This window comes from Notamacropus eugenii, chromosome 1 (assembly GCF_028372415.1).
Source record: "Notamacropus eugenii isolate mMacEug1 chromosome 1, mMacEug1.pri_v2, whole genome shotgun sequence".
Lineage (NCBI taxonomy): Eukaryota > Metazoa > Chordata > Mammalia > Diprotodontia > Macropodidae > Notamacropus > Notamacropus eugenii.
This window is the reverse complement of record NC_092872.1, coordinates 56,068,844-56,084,301: the sequence shown is the minus strand read 5'-3', so window position 1 is coordinate 56,084,301 and position 15,458 is coordinate 56,068,844. Positions and strand designations below refer to the sequence as shown.

General features: G+C 36.7%; 1 pseudogene; it reads right to left on the bottom strand.

Annotated features, from left to right (window-relative positions):
• Positions 1 to 5,606: 5,606 nt before the first annotated feature.
• On the bottom strand, positions 5,607 to 6,457 carry LOC140522731 (non-selective voltage-gated ion channel VDAC1 pseudogene; annotated as a pseudogene).
• Positions 6,458 to 15,458: the final 9,001 nt, after the last annotated feature.

Below are 15,458 nucleotides of genomic sequence, written 5' to 3'. Positions count from 1 at the left end.
AATTTACTGATAGGTCAAATTTATCCTTGTGAAAATATCATGGAGCAGCAATTGTGTTATTTTATAGGCCTTTTTGGTTGGTGTATTGTGTTGGGGGAAGGCTTTGGGGTAAAAAGTCCTCCCAGTCCTCTTCTTGTATAATCATTCTCCCTCTTGTTTCTTTTCCCGAATATTAAGAAAAGCCCCTTGTTCTTTGTTGACTTTTCTATGTCTCTGAACCCTAATGTTATTCTTATCTGCCATACCGCATGAACTGACTTCTGGCATCGTGGTGCAGCTGAAAGAATGGGTTGAGAAGGAAGCAGACCTTGATTCCCCTCTGCATCTTGGATGCTGACTTACTTTGTGACCTTGGGCAAGTCATTTAACCTCTGAAGGCTTTAGTTTGCCCTCTGTAAGAGGAAAGAGTTAATCTTTCAAGACTTTTTGATATCTGGAATTCTGTGCCATATGGGCTTCTCCATCTGTGAATACTTTGTATGTTAATTTGAGATCTCTCAGAGTACTGATGTTTTATGTTCAGTGTTCCAAAGTCCTTACTGTTCTGACATTCTTTGGTCTACATTCCATATTTTTGTAGCATTTTTAGCATTCTACATTCTAGGGTCTTCCAGCTTCTGATTCTGTTCTCTACCTTCTAAGGACCCTTTCAGTACCGATATTCCATGTTCTATGGCTTCAATTGTATCACGTGTCCAAGTGCTTTTAGTTACTGTATTTTTCAACCTCTGATTGTGCAATACCTATCGCCAAAACTGCAAGGTGACTCAGCCAGTTAAATCAAACAACGATTCAATGAGCTCAGTTTGACTCTGGTGCAAAAGTATATAAAGGGACAAGGATCAGACCTCTGATTCCATTAGTATAGGAAGCTTTTGGGTGAGGAAACTCCCTCTACCAATGCAGGATAGTGCCTTCTTGGTAACATAGGCTTAGAGAGTTGACTAGAGCACTGAGAGGTCCAATGACACCCACATATGTATATATCTATATATCTATATGTGTGTGTGTGTGTGTGTGTGTGTGTGTGTATGTGTGTGTGTCCTGGGTCAGTGAACCCTTGGGCTGTCTTGAACCTTCACATCCTTCTTTTCCACTGTTACTTCTAATCCCTCTTATAGTTGTTTAGTTCCCTCTGGTTTGGGGAGGTGACTGGTTGCATAGAGCTGATCACATGCTGAATTTGACAGTCACTTTGATTGATACCCATCCTACCTGTCATAATCCATATCTGTATCTCACAGTTGTTGGGATCCTTTTTCTTTCTTTCACTCTCCTTCTCTTCTCTCTTTCTTAATTTTCTCTCTTTTTTTCTGTTTCTCTCTCTCTCTCACTTTGCCCTTTCTTTATTCTCTGTCTCACTTTCTCTCTCTTTCTCCTTCTCCCCTTTCTCTCCTTTTTTTACTCTCCTCTCTCTCACTCTCTCTGTCTCTGTCTCTCTCCTCTCTTCCCTCCCCTCCTCTCTCTTACTCTTCTCTTTTTTCTCTCACTCTTTCTCTGTGTCTCTCTGTTTCTCCCTTTCTCTGTGTCTCATTTTGTCTCTTTCCTCTCTGTCTCCTACTTTAGAAATTCATGCTCTTGTGATCCCTTGTGTGTTTCCTTTGCTCTTGTAGGATTGCTTACTTTGCCATAGCTTCTGCTTTCCATACACCCTTCCTTCCTCAATCCCCATCAATCTGGCTTCCACCTCACAGAAGCTTCAGAGGCTACTTTTATCAAAACAACTAATGGCAATTTTATGCTAAAATTTAATGACCTTTTAGTCCATATTTTGCTTGACTGCTCTGCAGCATTTGTGACCGGGTAGAAATAGGACTGGACTTGGAGTCAGCAGAGAGGTGGATTCGAATCCCCTCCCCATACCCCCATTGCAACTTCTAAGTTGTATTACCTTGGGCAAGTTATTTAATTTTTTTCTGAGCCTCAGTTTCCTCATCTGTAAAATGGGGCCAGTACTACCTCACAGGAATATGATGAAGTATAAAAGGCTTGCAAATTTTAAAGGGCCCTAGGCATATCAGATCTTCTTCTTCTTCCCTCATTCTGGGTACTTTTTTTTAATTTGACTTCTAAGACATTTTTCTTTCCTAATTCTCATTAGGGTGCTAGCATAGTATGGTAGAAACAGCATTGGCTCTGAAGCAAGCAGACCTGGTTCAAATCCTGCCTCTGATGCTTGTTATGTGTGTAATCTTGGGCAAGTCACTTAGCCTCTTTTAGTTTTCCCATCAATAAAATAAGGCAATTGTACTTCTGATTCTAGGTCTATGATTTGTTCACTGCTTACTTTTCCAGCTCCTAACCTTGGTCATTTCTCAAGGTTCTATCCTTGGCACATCCTCTGCCTTCAACTTTTGTCTCTAGCCCTAACCTCTCTGAAGAGCTCTGGGCCCACACTTTCACGTGTTTGTTAATCACCTCTTCTTGGATGTACCATTTACAGTTACCTGATGCTCAATACATCCAAAGCATTTTGGACTTTTCTTGGATAACATGGTTCTTTCAGTCTCCTAGTTTTACATTTTTTATCATTTGGGAGCATTCTCTAGATTAGGAGTTCTTAAGCTGAGACCCGAGAACTTATTTTTTTAAAATTTGACAACTATTTCAATAGGATTAGTATTATTTATAATTTTAAATATTTTATTTAATGCATTTAAGAACTTTATTCTGAGGAGGGCTTCACCAGACTGGCAAGGGATTCCATGACATATAAATTAAGAACTGCTATAGATTATATTTCTAAATGTCTTTGAACCAGGGACCAGCTGAGGAAGGGGTAGGTGCCAGCCAGAGAGTGGTAGAAGTCGGGAGAGGAATAGACTTTTCATGGGTCATCAGAATGACACATCATGGTCAAATTTTTTCACTTCCAGAACAGGTTAATTATTCAATTGTATGACAGCCTGATGCTCATTATAAATAGAAGAAAACCTTAGACCTCTAATTCAGTTTCTTCATCTATAAAATGATGATAAAAATAGCAACTACTTCCCAGGGTTATTGCAAGGATCAAATGAGATGATGTTCGTAAAATGCTTAGGTTTTTCTGATAGCATTGTGCTCATCACTTCTTATAGGACAATAGAATTCCATTATAACCACAAGCCACAGCTTGTTCAGCCATTCCCCAGTGCACAGGTATCCCCTCAACTTCTTATTCTTTACCCCCAGAAAAGAGCTGCTGTGTATATTTTTGTACATACAGGTCCTTTCCTTTTTGTTTTTGGGTTACAGACCTGGTAGTAGTATTGCTAGGTCAAAGGGTATGCATGGTTTTATAGCCCTTTGGACACAGTTCCAAATTGTTCTACAGAATGGTTTGAATCAATGAATTAATTTCCTTAAGCATTGACTGATTTGATCTTGCTCTCCAATGGATTCTCAAAAGTCTTCTCCCACACCACAATTTGAAAGTGTTGATTCTGCGGCGCTCAACTTTCCTTATATGCCAACTCTCACAGCCATATAGTGCTACTGAAAAAACGATGGCTTTGACTCTACAGATCTTTGTTGGCAAGGTGTCTCTGCTTTTTAGTATGCACTCCATATTTGCCATAGCTTTCCTTTCAAGGCGTGAGCATCTTTTAATTTCGTGGCCACAGTCACTGTCTGCAGTGTTCTTTGAGCCCGAGAACATAAAATCTAACGCTGCTTCCATTTTTTTCTCCTCCTTTTTGCCAGGAAATGATGCGACCAACTGCCATGATTCTAGGGTTTTTTTTTAATGTTAAGCTTTAAGCCAGCTTTTATACTCTTTTTCACCCTCATCAAGAGGCTTCTTAATTCTTTATTTTCTGCCACCAGAGTGGTATTGTTGACATATCTGAGATCGTTGATAGTTTTCCCAGCAACCTTAATGCTGGTTTTTAACTTGTCCAGCCTGGCATTTTGCATAATATACTATGCCTATGAATTAAACAAACAAACAAATAAATAGAGAAGTTAAATAAATAATACAATATATAGCCTTGTTGTACTCCTTCCCCAATCTTAAACAATCAGTTGTTCCATGTTCTTGACCCACATATAGGTTCCTCAGGAGCCAAGTAAGATGATCTGGTACTCCCATCTCTTTGAAGACTTGTCACATTTTGTTGTGATTCACACAGTCAAAGGCTTTAGCAGAGTCAATGAAGAAGTAGATATTTTTTCTGGAGCTCCCTTGCTTTCTCCTTAATCCAGCAAATGTTGGTAATTTGGTCTCTAGTTCCTCTGCCTCTTTGAAAACTAGCCAGTTCTGGTAATTTTCAGTTCATATACTGCTGAAGCCTAACTTGCAGAATCTTAAGCATAACATTGCTAGTATATGTAGTAAGTACTACTGTTTGATAATTTGAACAATCTTTTGTTTTGCCCTTCTTAAGATAAGGATATAGATTGATTTTTTCCAATGCAGTGGCTACCGTTGAGTTTTCCAAATTTGTTGTCATGTTGAGTCCAGCACTTTAACAGCACCATCTTTTAGGATTTTAAAATAGGTCAGCTGGAATTCTGTCACCTTCTCTAGCCTAATTGTTAGTGGTGTTTCCTGAGGCCCACTTGATTTCATTCTCCAGGATGTCTGGCTTTAGGTTGACAACCACAAGATCATGTTATGATATTTCTTGTATATTTCTGAATATTCTTTTTCTTTTAGGTTTCAATATTTTATTCAAGTTGTATTTTTAAGTGATGGTAAGCACAACATTTGGAGGGTAAGGCTTCTAATTCCACACAATATGGAAGATTCTAAAATGTATCCATTAATTGTTGAAAGAAAAATTAGTGTGAGAATACAACAGAAGTCCAATTTTGATTCCAAGCGATGTCACGATGTGAGCATAGTTACACAGACTCTTCCCTGCTTATGGTTCTATGTCCAAGCAACCTCTTTATGTGTAACTCAGCCAAAGTGGATGGAACCACAATGAGATTGGGAATTAAGTACTGCATTATTGACTTAATCACATCAAACTGGCTCCACAACAAAATGGTACAAAGTGAACACCTAAAGGACTCTGCAGACAACTTTTGTCAGAAGTAACTAAGCAAAACTGGAACAATTCATGAGGATTTGATTTTAAAAAAAAAGAGGCCCCTTTTCAGACAATTTTTCACTCCATCAAGGAATGAGCCTCTTTTTACCCACTTTGGATAGATATGTAGCCAAGGTGACTACAATGGACCATGAATTCTCAGGAAGTCAAAATTTCATTCATTTAATCAGTCCACATTTGCTAAGTGCCTACATGTCATTGCCTTCCACTAGCAGCTATCTTTCGATAAAAAAAGGTGGCTCAATGCACCCTTTTAATTGTTAGAGAATTCTGAAAGCTGTTGTGGGAATCATCACATATCCTGGAGTTGAAAGGACCTTTTTTTTCTGAGTTGAGTTTCTTCTGTATCTTTGAAAGGATAACACTTTAAAACTGAATCATCTTTAACCTGGAGATCTAACATGATTGATACATAACAATATTAACATCCCAGACATATAGCATGAAGAGGTACACTAATTTCTGAAGGTAGCTATCCTGTAAAATATTTTGAAATTAAAATTGTAAAATACAATTAATTGCATTTTAAAATTAAAATTGTACAATTTTGTACAACAATTTTGATTATACAATTTCTTTTATGCTTGAAATTCCAGTCCTAGACCAAGCTTGTGGCCACCAGCATCGACATTCTTGCTGTCCAGCTACGCTGATAATGTCAGTTTGATACCTGGTTGTAGAGTCTGGGTGTAACCAAAGCCTATCAGGCTAGAATTGTTCACTTTAGCAGAGAAAGAGGCCTCAGGGTCAATCTGATATTTAGATACTATTCCAAAAGGAGTGTTGCTATTGGTTGACAGCAGTTTCCAACTTCTTGTTCACCTTCTCATAAATAGATCCTCCAAACTCTGTGCCATCATTCACATTGGAGTGCAGCTGGAATTCATCGGTCTTGTAGCCAACAGCAAAGTTGCTCTGGGTCACCTGAGATTTTGAAGTTTCAAAATTCATCTGGAAGTCTGCCAACCAGCCCTCATAGCCAAGTACTGCAGCTCCTTCTATTGCAGGTCCATAAATATCAAAATTCATGTCACAGCCAAGATTGATATGTTCCCACTTATATCCTGACTTAATCTTAGCACTTTTCCCCCTCTGTTAGGTGAGAAGGACCAATCGAAGGTCAACTTCAGTCCACACGCAGGCTGATCTTCAGCAATAATTTCAGTGCCCAATGTATTATCTATGTTCCATTTTTCTATGAATGTCAAGCCATATTCAGACCATTTGTATTTTGTTTCCAAACTGCCTGAAACTTTACTGGTTTCAGTGTTTGCTGAACCTGAACTTGTAAATTGTAGCCCATTCTCAGACTTTGTTTTCAGATCAAGTTTTATTAAGCCAAATCCATAACCCTTAGTAAACACATCACTGGCAGATTTTCCAAGGTCAGTTTAAGTAGGTGGCATAGCCATTTTCTTCCTCTCCCGGTGGACACAGCAGGAGCAACATCAGGTGTCAGACACAGAGGCCATTTCTGAATATTCTTGCCACTTCTTAATCTCTTCTCCTTTTAAGTCCCTACCATTTTTGTCTTTTATCATGCTCATTTCTGCATGAAATGTTCCCTTGATAACTCTGATTTTCTTGAGGAGATCTCTTGTATTTCCCATTCTATTGTTTTCTTCTATTTCTTTGCATTACTCATTTAAGAAATTTTTTTTATTTCTCCTTGCTATTTTTTTGAATTCTGTATTCAATTGGGTATATTTTTCCCTTTCTCCTTTATCTTTCACTTTCCTTCTTCCTTAATTATTTGTAAGGCAGACAACAATTTTGTTTTCTTGCTCTTCTTTTTCTTTGGAATTTTTTGTTGTTGCTGCCTCCTGTACAATATTGTGAACCTTGGCTCATAGTTCTTCAAGCACTCTATCTACTGGATCTAACCCTTAAAATCTATTCATGATCTCCACCTCATATTCATAAGGGATGTTATTTAGGTCATATTCCTATAGTCTGATAATTTTCCCTACTTTCTTTAATTTAACTCTAAATTCTGCAATATGACACTCATGATCTGAGGCACAGTTGGCTCCAGGTCTTGTTTTAACTGACTGCGTAGAGTTCTTCTACTTTTGTCTCATTATCTCTCTGTCTTTCTCTTCATCTCTGTCTCTGTCTTTCTCTCACATAGATACACAATGGTCATTCCTCAATAGATAAGTGGTCAAAATATCTGAACAAACATTTGTCAAAATAAAAACTGCAAAGTATTAATAATCACATGAAAGAATGTTCCAATTCACTAAGAACAAGAGAAATTCGGGTCAAAATAATCTTGAGATTTGACCATATAAAGCTCCTAAAATGTCCATACCCTTTGACCCAGGTATTCCATTCCTGGGAATATACTAAGAGTTATAAGTCTCCTAAAAGAATATGATAAGTCAAAAAGCCCAAACACCATAATGCAAGATGCAATATTTTTTTAAACAACTGCACAGAACTTTTGAACACAGAAAACAAAGTGCTGAGCAGAGGAATCCCTACATCATCAAGGAATCCATTAATAAGAAACAAGTTCCCATATACATCAAAATATTTATAACAGCACTTTTTATGATAGCAAAGAATTGAAGCAAATTAGATGCCCATCGATTGGGGAGTGGCTAAACAAATTGTGGTAGATGAATATAATAGAATATTACTGTGTTGTAAGAAATAATGAATGTGATAAATACAGAGAAACTTGGAAAGATGGATATTAATTCATGTAGTGTGCAGTAGAGCCAAGAAGATAATATACATAATGTCTATAACAATATAAATGGAAAGAACTACACACACTGAAATAAAAATGAATGTTACAAAATTGTAAAGTACAAGATTGAAAGAAGAGGTATGAAAGAATGCTTCCAATCTACCCCTTCTCACAAGTGAGAAGTCCAAAAGTATTGCACATTATAAACATTTTTGACTGTCCCAAATATTGATAAGTTGTCCTGATCTTTTCCTCTTTTTTCTTTTAAAAAATGTAATATGTTATATGGAATGACTCTCTGGGAGATGGATATGGGGCAAAATAATGATGATGTAAAAAAATCAATAAAAAACTTTCTTGAAAAAATATAAGGGTTTGGACTATTTCGCTTTTGGGGTGCCTTCTAGCTTGATCCTTTTTATCTAATTTTCCTATTCAGGGCTTGGGGTAGGGACATTGTTGTTCAACATTTAATTTCTCCATAAGGACTGAGTGAGAAAGTCACAGACTGATCTTTTCGTAGATTTTCAGGGACAAGACTCCCTTTTAATGATGAATTGTTGATTTGTCAATGTAAGCACTTTTATTAGGATCAGAATGAGATCAGAAGCAATAAGTAAGTTAATTTATAGTCTCAGGAAATTCTGCCTCCCCCAGGAGGTGTCAGTGCTAAGGTCCAACTCTCTTTGTGGTTACCATTAAAATCACCAGGTATTGGCTTTTGTTTTCAGTGATAGCATAATACATGTTCTGATTCCCTGGAAACAAATTCATTATTTACATACAGTATGGATAGGCTATTTAGCATTTTCACAACATTCCAAATATTCCAAGACCTTATGAATTGCACTGTTTTCATGTTTTTAAAGGGGCACTGCCTACTCACAGTATCAGTCAAACTCCTTAAATTTATTATGCAATTACTATTTTTCCATCTGGTATGAAGGGAGGCACAGGACTCACATATCTTTGGTAATCTATATAGACAAGGTCATGTCCAGGTATATAAATTTTGTTATATCCATGTAGGTTCTTTGTCATAATTTATCTGCAGTTTTAATGTCTGAACCTAATTCTTCCATTTTCACATTTAAATGGCTGCTGAATATCTTCATTTCTGATTTCCATTTATTCATTGGCTTTGAATTCTATAGTTTGGGCTCTGTTCTTGGGATGCCAGGCTATAACAGAGAAACCACTTCCTGGCTGTCTTCATGCAATGCTCCCTTCCCCTTTTTTCCCAGCTCACTTGTATGTATTATCTTCTCAATTCTCAATTACTCATCCATCCATCCATCCATCCATCCATCCATCCATCCATCCATCCATCTGCTTCAATATCCTGATATTTTAGCTTATTTATTGTCACGGTGCTACTGGAGAATCACTAATTTGAGATAATGATTAGTTGATGCTTATTGTACTGTAATTTTATTTGACATTTTTTCCACTCAAGATCTCCTGCGTTATTGACTAAAACCAAATTAACTTTTGATGTAATAATGTGTACACATTTCAATCACTGACAAGAAGGAATACTATGTTCTCTCAGATAAATGTTTGATTAATCATCGCACTTAGATCAAAGAGGATCCAACCTCTTAATATTACATGTGCATCATACTCTAAGTATCATTCCCAAGTATTAACTATGTAGTTTTATAACACAATCATAATGCTTGAAAATCATTAAAATAACCTTAATATAAAACATTCTTATGAATAGTTAAAATATAAAAAAGAACTTTTTGCCATCAATCAAATAGCATTAGTCCAGTTAAGGTCATCTGATTCTTGACATGGAAAAAACCTTTGTCTCTCAATTTTGGAATTCCCTTCTGGATACATGGACAGAGCATGTCACAGCTTCAAAGGACTATTGTTATTGCTCATCGATTCCTATCTACAATCTAGATCGACTATATTGTGGGTGATAATTGTCTCTAATTAGTCAATCAAATCATTTGTAGATTTGAAGTCAATACTAGATTGTTTCATGATTCCAGCTTCCTTGTCCAGATTCACCCTAAGATATCCGCATCTCCGAAATTAAGTTGAAAATCGTTAGAAATCTCTCCAGTTTCCTGGATAAGAAGCCGACAGGTCTCTCAGAGGCAATAATAATATCTCATTTATGTCTTATCTTTATCTTTATATCTTTATCTTATATTTTTAAGCTTTTAAGGTTTGCAAAGCAGTTTACATTCACTATATCATTTGATTCTCAAAACAGCTGTGTCTCAGTGGAGCGGGATAGTAGAGTGAGAAGTTCATAGCCAAACAACATATAGAGGAGACCATATTAGATCAAAACCGATGATTTAAATTACATAAAATTAAAAAGCTTTTCTACAAATAAAGTGTTTGCATCAGACATCACTGACAAAGCATGGTATCCAAAAAATATAGGGAATTTTCACAAATACATGATATTAAGAGCCATTCCTAATAAATATATATAGACAAAGGATATGAACAGTTTTCATTAGAATAGGAAGGTTGTTGAAGAAAATTGACATAGTATATATTATACTAACACTATGTATTTTAGGTTCAAATCCATCAGAAACAATTTAATTTACTTTAATATTCTAAATCCACTTCATTTTAAGCTTAGAATTAGAAATGTCCAAACTGGCATAGTTTTTTTCCCCCTCCTCTCCTTCCCCTTCTGCCTCCAATGTCCTCTGACATGCATCTACCCCAACACGTTTGAGATAACATTTAGAGGAATCTTGAACATGGAAAAGGTTGTAATATGTTTAAAAAGACTGTTTGGGGTCAGCCTTATAGAACAATGGTCAATAAATCTATTTAAATTACTGGATTTCTTCCTTGATCATTTCTTTCAAGGATAGAAAGGTCTTCCTTCCTGTAATCAATAACTTGAAAATTCTTGAAATCCTTGAAAAGAGATCACTGTTCTTAGCTGGGTCATAGTGCCAATCACTGAGGGATAGTGGAAGGCAATGCTCTTAAGTAGCTAAGTTTGCTTTCGAGAGAATCCATTTTCTCAAGGAAGTCCTTAACTTTTTGTTGTAGCCACTTTCCTAAAGAAAGTCTGGAAATGACTTTTATCCTATTTTATTCTAGATAAAATTGTTTTATCAGTTGAACTAAAAAGGATGTTGTTTATAGGCTTCCATAGTTCCTATTTTGTTCTATTAGAACAATTATTTGAAGTTTAATTTGTATTAATTCCAGGATCTTAATTTTTATTTGCTAATCAGTAGCAAAATTAGCACCTAGCTGATTCAAACTATGGAGTTTTTTCTGTTTTTAGACAATGCAGAAAATATTCAAAATCATACAACAAGAACTATTTCAGTTGCCATAACAGATGAATATTTTTACAACGAAAGAACAAGGTAGAAGGCATTGTCTCTAACTGGGCTACAGAATCCAATTCAGTGGGCACATACGAAAATAAGTATTCAAATATTTGAATCTTCAGCCCCTTATTCTTTATCAGTAGCCAAAGGCTCTGCAGATTAACAGTGTTTTCTGGGATTAAGGTGATCTAGTTTAAAGGCAATTGGAACTTTATTTGACCAGTCAGTTGGTGAATTGATAGTCTGTTTCTTTTGGCCATAGTTATTACAGAATAGATATTTAAAAACCATATATTTATCTGGAGTGTGTACTCACTATACCAATTAATATGAATTACCACCAATTCCTCCTCAAATGCATTATGCTAAACCTGGAGAAAGGAAAGGAAGAATTATCTTTGGCACAGGTAAGCTGATCTAAAGCTGCAAAAGAAGTAAGAAAAAGCCATAATTGTTCTACCCAAGGTGTAAAAAGTACTATAGATCTTGGTTACAGATTCAGCTTAGATTTAGATGAATTTCTAACTTGCTTGGATAGTCCCAGGATGACTTTGGATTATACTTTAAAAAATATTACTTTTTCCCAATTGAATGTAAAAACAAATTTTAACATTAGTTTAAAAAAATTTTGAGTTCCAAGTTCACTTGCTCCCTTTCCCCTTGCCCTCCCTCCTCCCTGAGATGGTAAGCAATTTGATATGGATTATACATGTGTAATCATGCAAAACATATTTCAGATTGTACTTCTTAAAAATCTCGCTGGAATTGGATTCCCACAGTTTGCAGAAACAAAGATGTCAAAGTTTGTTCAGGGCCTCAATTCTCCTGATTTGAGCTTTATTATACTCCTGAAATAGGCTCTTCATCACTGGAGTTTGCATCTACTCAAGGAAGAGTGTTCACAGTACTTCACAAAATGGAACACTTCACATCAGTGAAAACCTTCTGTAGGTAATTGCTAGGGGACGAAATCATCGCCAGTCACCAACACCGATTGACACATTTAATAGTACCAAAGATGAGGTTATTTGAATAGATTAGAGCATTAAGGTTTGGATTTTTAAGGAAAAAAATCACCAAATTCATCATTTAAATGTAGTATAAATAATTTTTCATATTTAAATAACATAATTATTTCTAGTCCTTGGAAATTTTACTGTTTTTCAATAATGATTTCTGATAGCATTTCCAATTTCCCAAAGATTACTATAATCCTACCAAATTCAAATGAACTCTTTCAAAATAAGAGTATACACATTTGAATACTTAAGTAGTCATTAACCAAACGAGTAAGTCTTTCAAAGTACTAGCTATAATTTATTTTATTTATTTTTAGATATTGACATTCATTTCCACAAAATTTTGAGTTCCAATTTTTCTCCCCATCTCTCCCCTCCCTCCTCTCCATAATACATTGCATTCTGATTACCCCTTTCCTCAATGTACCCTCCCTTCTATCACACCCCACCCTTCCCTTATCCCCATCTTCTCTCTTTTCTAGTGGGGCAAGATAAATTTCTATACCCCATTGTCTATGTTTCTTTTTTCCCTGTTATTTGCAATAAAAATTCTCAACATTTGTTTCTAATACTTTGAATTTCAACTTCTCTCCCTCCCTCTCTCCCTCCCTACCCATCCCCACTGAGAAGGCAAGAGATTCAATACAGACTAAATATGTGTCATTTTGCAAAAGATTTCCATAATAATCATGTTGTGTAATACTAACTATATTTCCCTCTATCCTACCCTGTCCCACCCCCTTTTTTATTCTCTCATTTGACCTTGTCCCTTCCTAAAAGTGTTTACTTCTAGTTGCTCCCTTCTTCCATTTGATCTCCCTTCTATCATCCCCCTCACCCCACTTGTCCCCTCCTCTCCTAATTTCCTGTAGTGTAAGATAGATTTTCATACCAAATTTAGAGAGCATGTTATTCTCTCCTTAAGCCATATGTGAAGAAAAGAAGCTTCACTTTTCCCCTCTCATCTTCTCCCTTTTCTCCTCTATTGAGCACGATTCTTCTTATCTCTTTTATAAGTTATGGCCTGCCCTTTTCAATTTCTCCCTTTCTCCTCCCAGTATTTTCCTCCCTCACCCCTTAATTTTTATTTTATTATTTTTTTAATGGATATCATCTCTTCTGATTCAACTCAATCTGTACTCTCTGTCTATATGTGTGTGTGTGTGTGTGTGTGTGTGTGTGTGTGTGTGTGTGTATAATTCCTCCACCTACCCAAATACAGAGAAAAATCTCAAGAGTTGCAAATATTATCTTTCCACATAGGAATGTAAACAGTTCAGCTTTAGAAAGTCTTTTATGATTTCTCTTTCCTGGTTACCTTTACATGCTTCTCTTGATTCTTGTGTTTGAAAGTCAAATTTTCTATTCAGTTCTGGTCTTTTCATCAAGAATGCTTGAAAGTCCTCTATATCATTGAATGACTGTTTATTCCCTTGAAGTATTATACTCAGTTTTGCTGGGTAGGTGATTCTTGGCTTTAATCCCGGTTCCTTTGACTTCTGGAATATCCTCTTCCAAGCCCTTCAATTCTTTGATGTAGAAGCTGCTAGATCCTGTGTTATCCTGGTTGTATTTCCACAGTGCTCGAGTTGTTTCTTTCTAGCTGTTTGTGGTATTTTCTCCTTGACCTTGGAACTCTGAAATTTGACCACAATATTCCTAGGAGTTTCTCTTTTTGGGTCTCTTTCAGGAGGTGATCAGTGGATCCTTTCAATATTTATTTTGCCCTCTGGTTCTAGAATATCAGGGTGATTTTCCTTGATAATTGCATGAAAGATAATGTTTAGGCTCTTTTTTTGATCATGGCTTTCAGGTAGTCCCATAATTTTTAAATTGTCTCTCCTGGATCTATTTTCCAGATCAATTGTTTTTCCAATGAGATGTTTTACATTATTTTCTATTTTTTCAAACTTTTGGTTTTGTTTTCTAACTGCTTGGTTTATCTCATAGTCATTAGCTTCTCTAAACTCGATTCTCTTTTTTAAAGAACTATTTTGTTCAGTGAACTTTAGAACCTCCTTTTCCATTTGGCTAATTCTGCTTTCTAAAGCCTTCTTCTCCTCATTGACTTTTTGGATCTCTTTTTCCAATTGAGTTAGCCTCTTTTTAAAGGTGTTATTTTCCTCAGCATTTTTTTGGTTCTCCTTTAGCAGGCTGCTGACTTGATTTTCAAGTTCTTTTTTTGGCCTGAGTCCATTTCATATTCATTTTGGGGGTACTGGAAGCAGAGGCCTTGACTTCCTCTGCCAGTATACCTTGTTCTTCCTCATCTGAAAGGATGGAAGAAGACACCTGTTCACCAAGAAAGTAACCTTCTATGTTCTTTTTTTTTTTTTCCCAACCAGTTGCTTGACTTCTAAATCCTTTGTCAAGAGGAGGGTCCTAGTGGTTCTCCTCTCCCCAGTACAAGGGTGAGATTCAAATCAGCTGCTCAATTCCCCCAGGGGCTTTGGGTGGGTGCGGGGTCACCACTGAGGGCTGAGGTTCAGATCAGCTGCTTAATTCCACCAGAGACTTTAAGCTGAGCTGCTTGGACAACGGACCCAGGCTGCTTCCTCGGCCACCACAGCTGCTCTCCTCCTGTTCCTGCTGCCACCTCTGCTGCCACTTGGTACCAGAGCTATGGGAACCGTGTTCCCTTCTTGCCACACTGACCTTTGAAGCATTCTTTGTCGCTTGTGGGTTGAGGGATCTGGGACCCTCCCTGCTAGGAATTCTGCCACGGAGGTCTGTTCAGATCCTGTTCCTTCCAGTGCCACTTGGCCAGGGCTGGGCTCTGCTTTGCTCAGTGTCTCATAAGATAGACCTTTCCTGTCAGCTTTCCAGGTTACCCTTGGCTGGAAACCTCTTTCACTCTGTTGTTCTGTGGCTTCTGCTGCTCTAGACTTTGTTGAGAGTCATTTTTTACAGTTTTTGTGGGTTGTGGGGGAGATGCTAGAGTATATGCATCTTTCTACTTGGCATCTTGGTTCTGCCCAGTAGCTATAATTTATAAAATCATTTGTAGCATTTGCATCAGAAGATCTAGCCACCTAATATAACAAATTAATCATACTCTGCCACTCCCAAATCCAGCAGTACTTTTATGGAATATTTTCCAGAGTTAAAATGTAAGAAATGCAATATAAAATATAATATAATAAGTGTAACATAAAATATGATGTAAGAAACTTATAAATATGGCAGTAACATAAAAACAAACTCATGGATTTAAAACATAAACACAAAGCTTATTTCCAGTCCAACAGTATGTTTCAATCAGCAACCACAGACAAACCATTCCATTTCGCAATTTTGGCATTCTGTACAGGTTGCATTGAAAAATCAGTGTAGAATATTCATTACTTTTGCTCTCACAGTTATAGGAGTT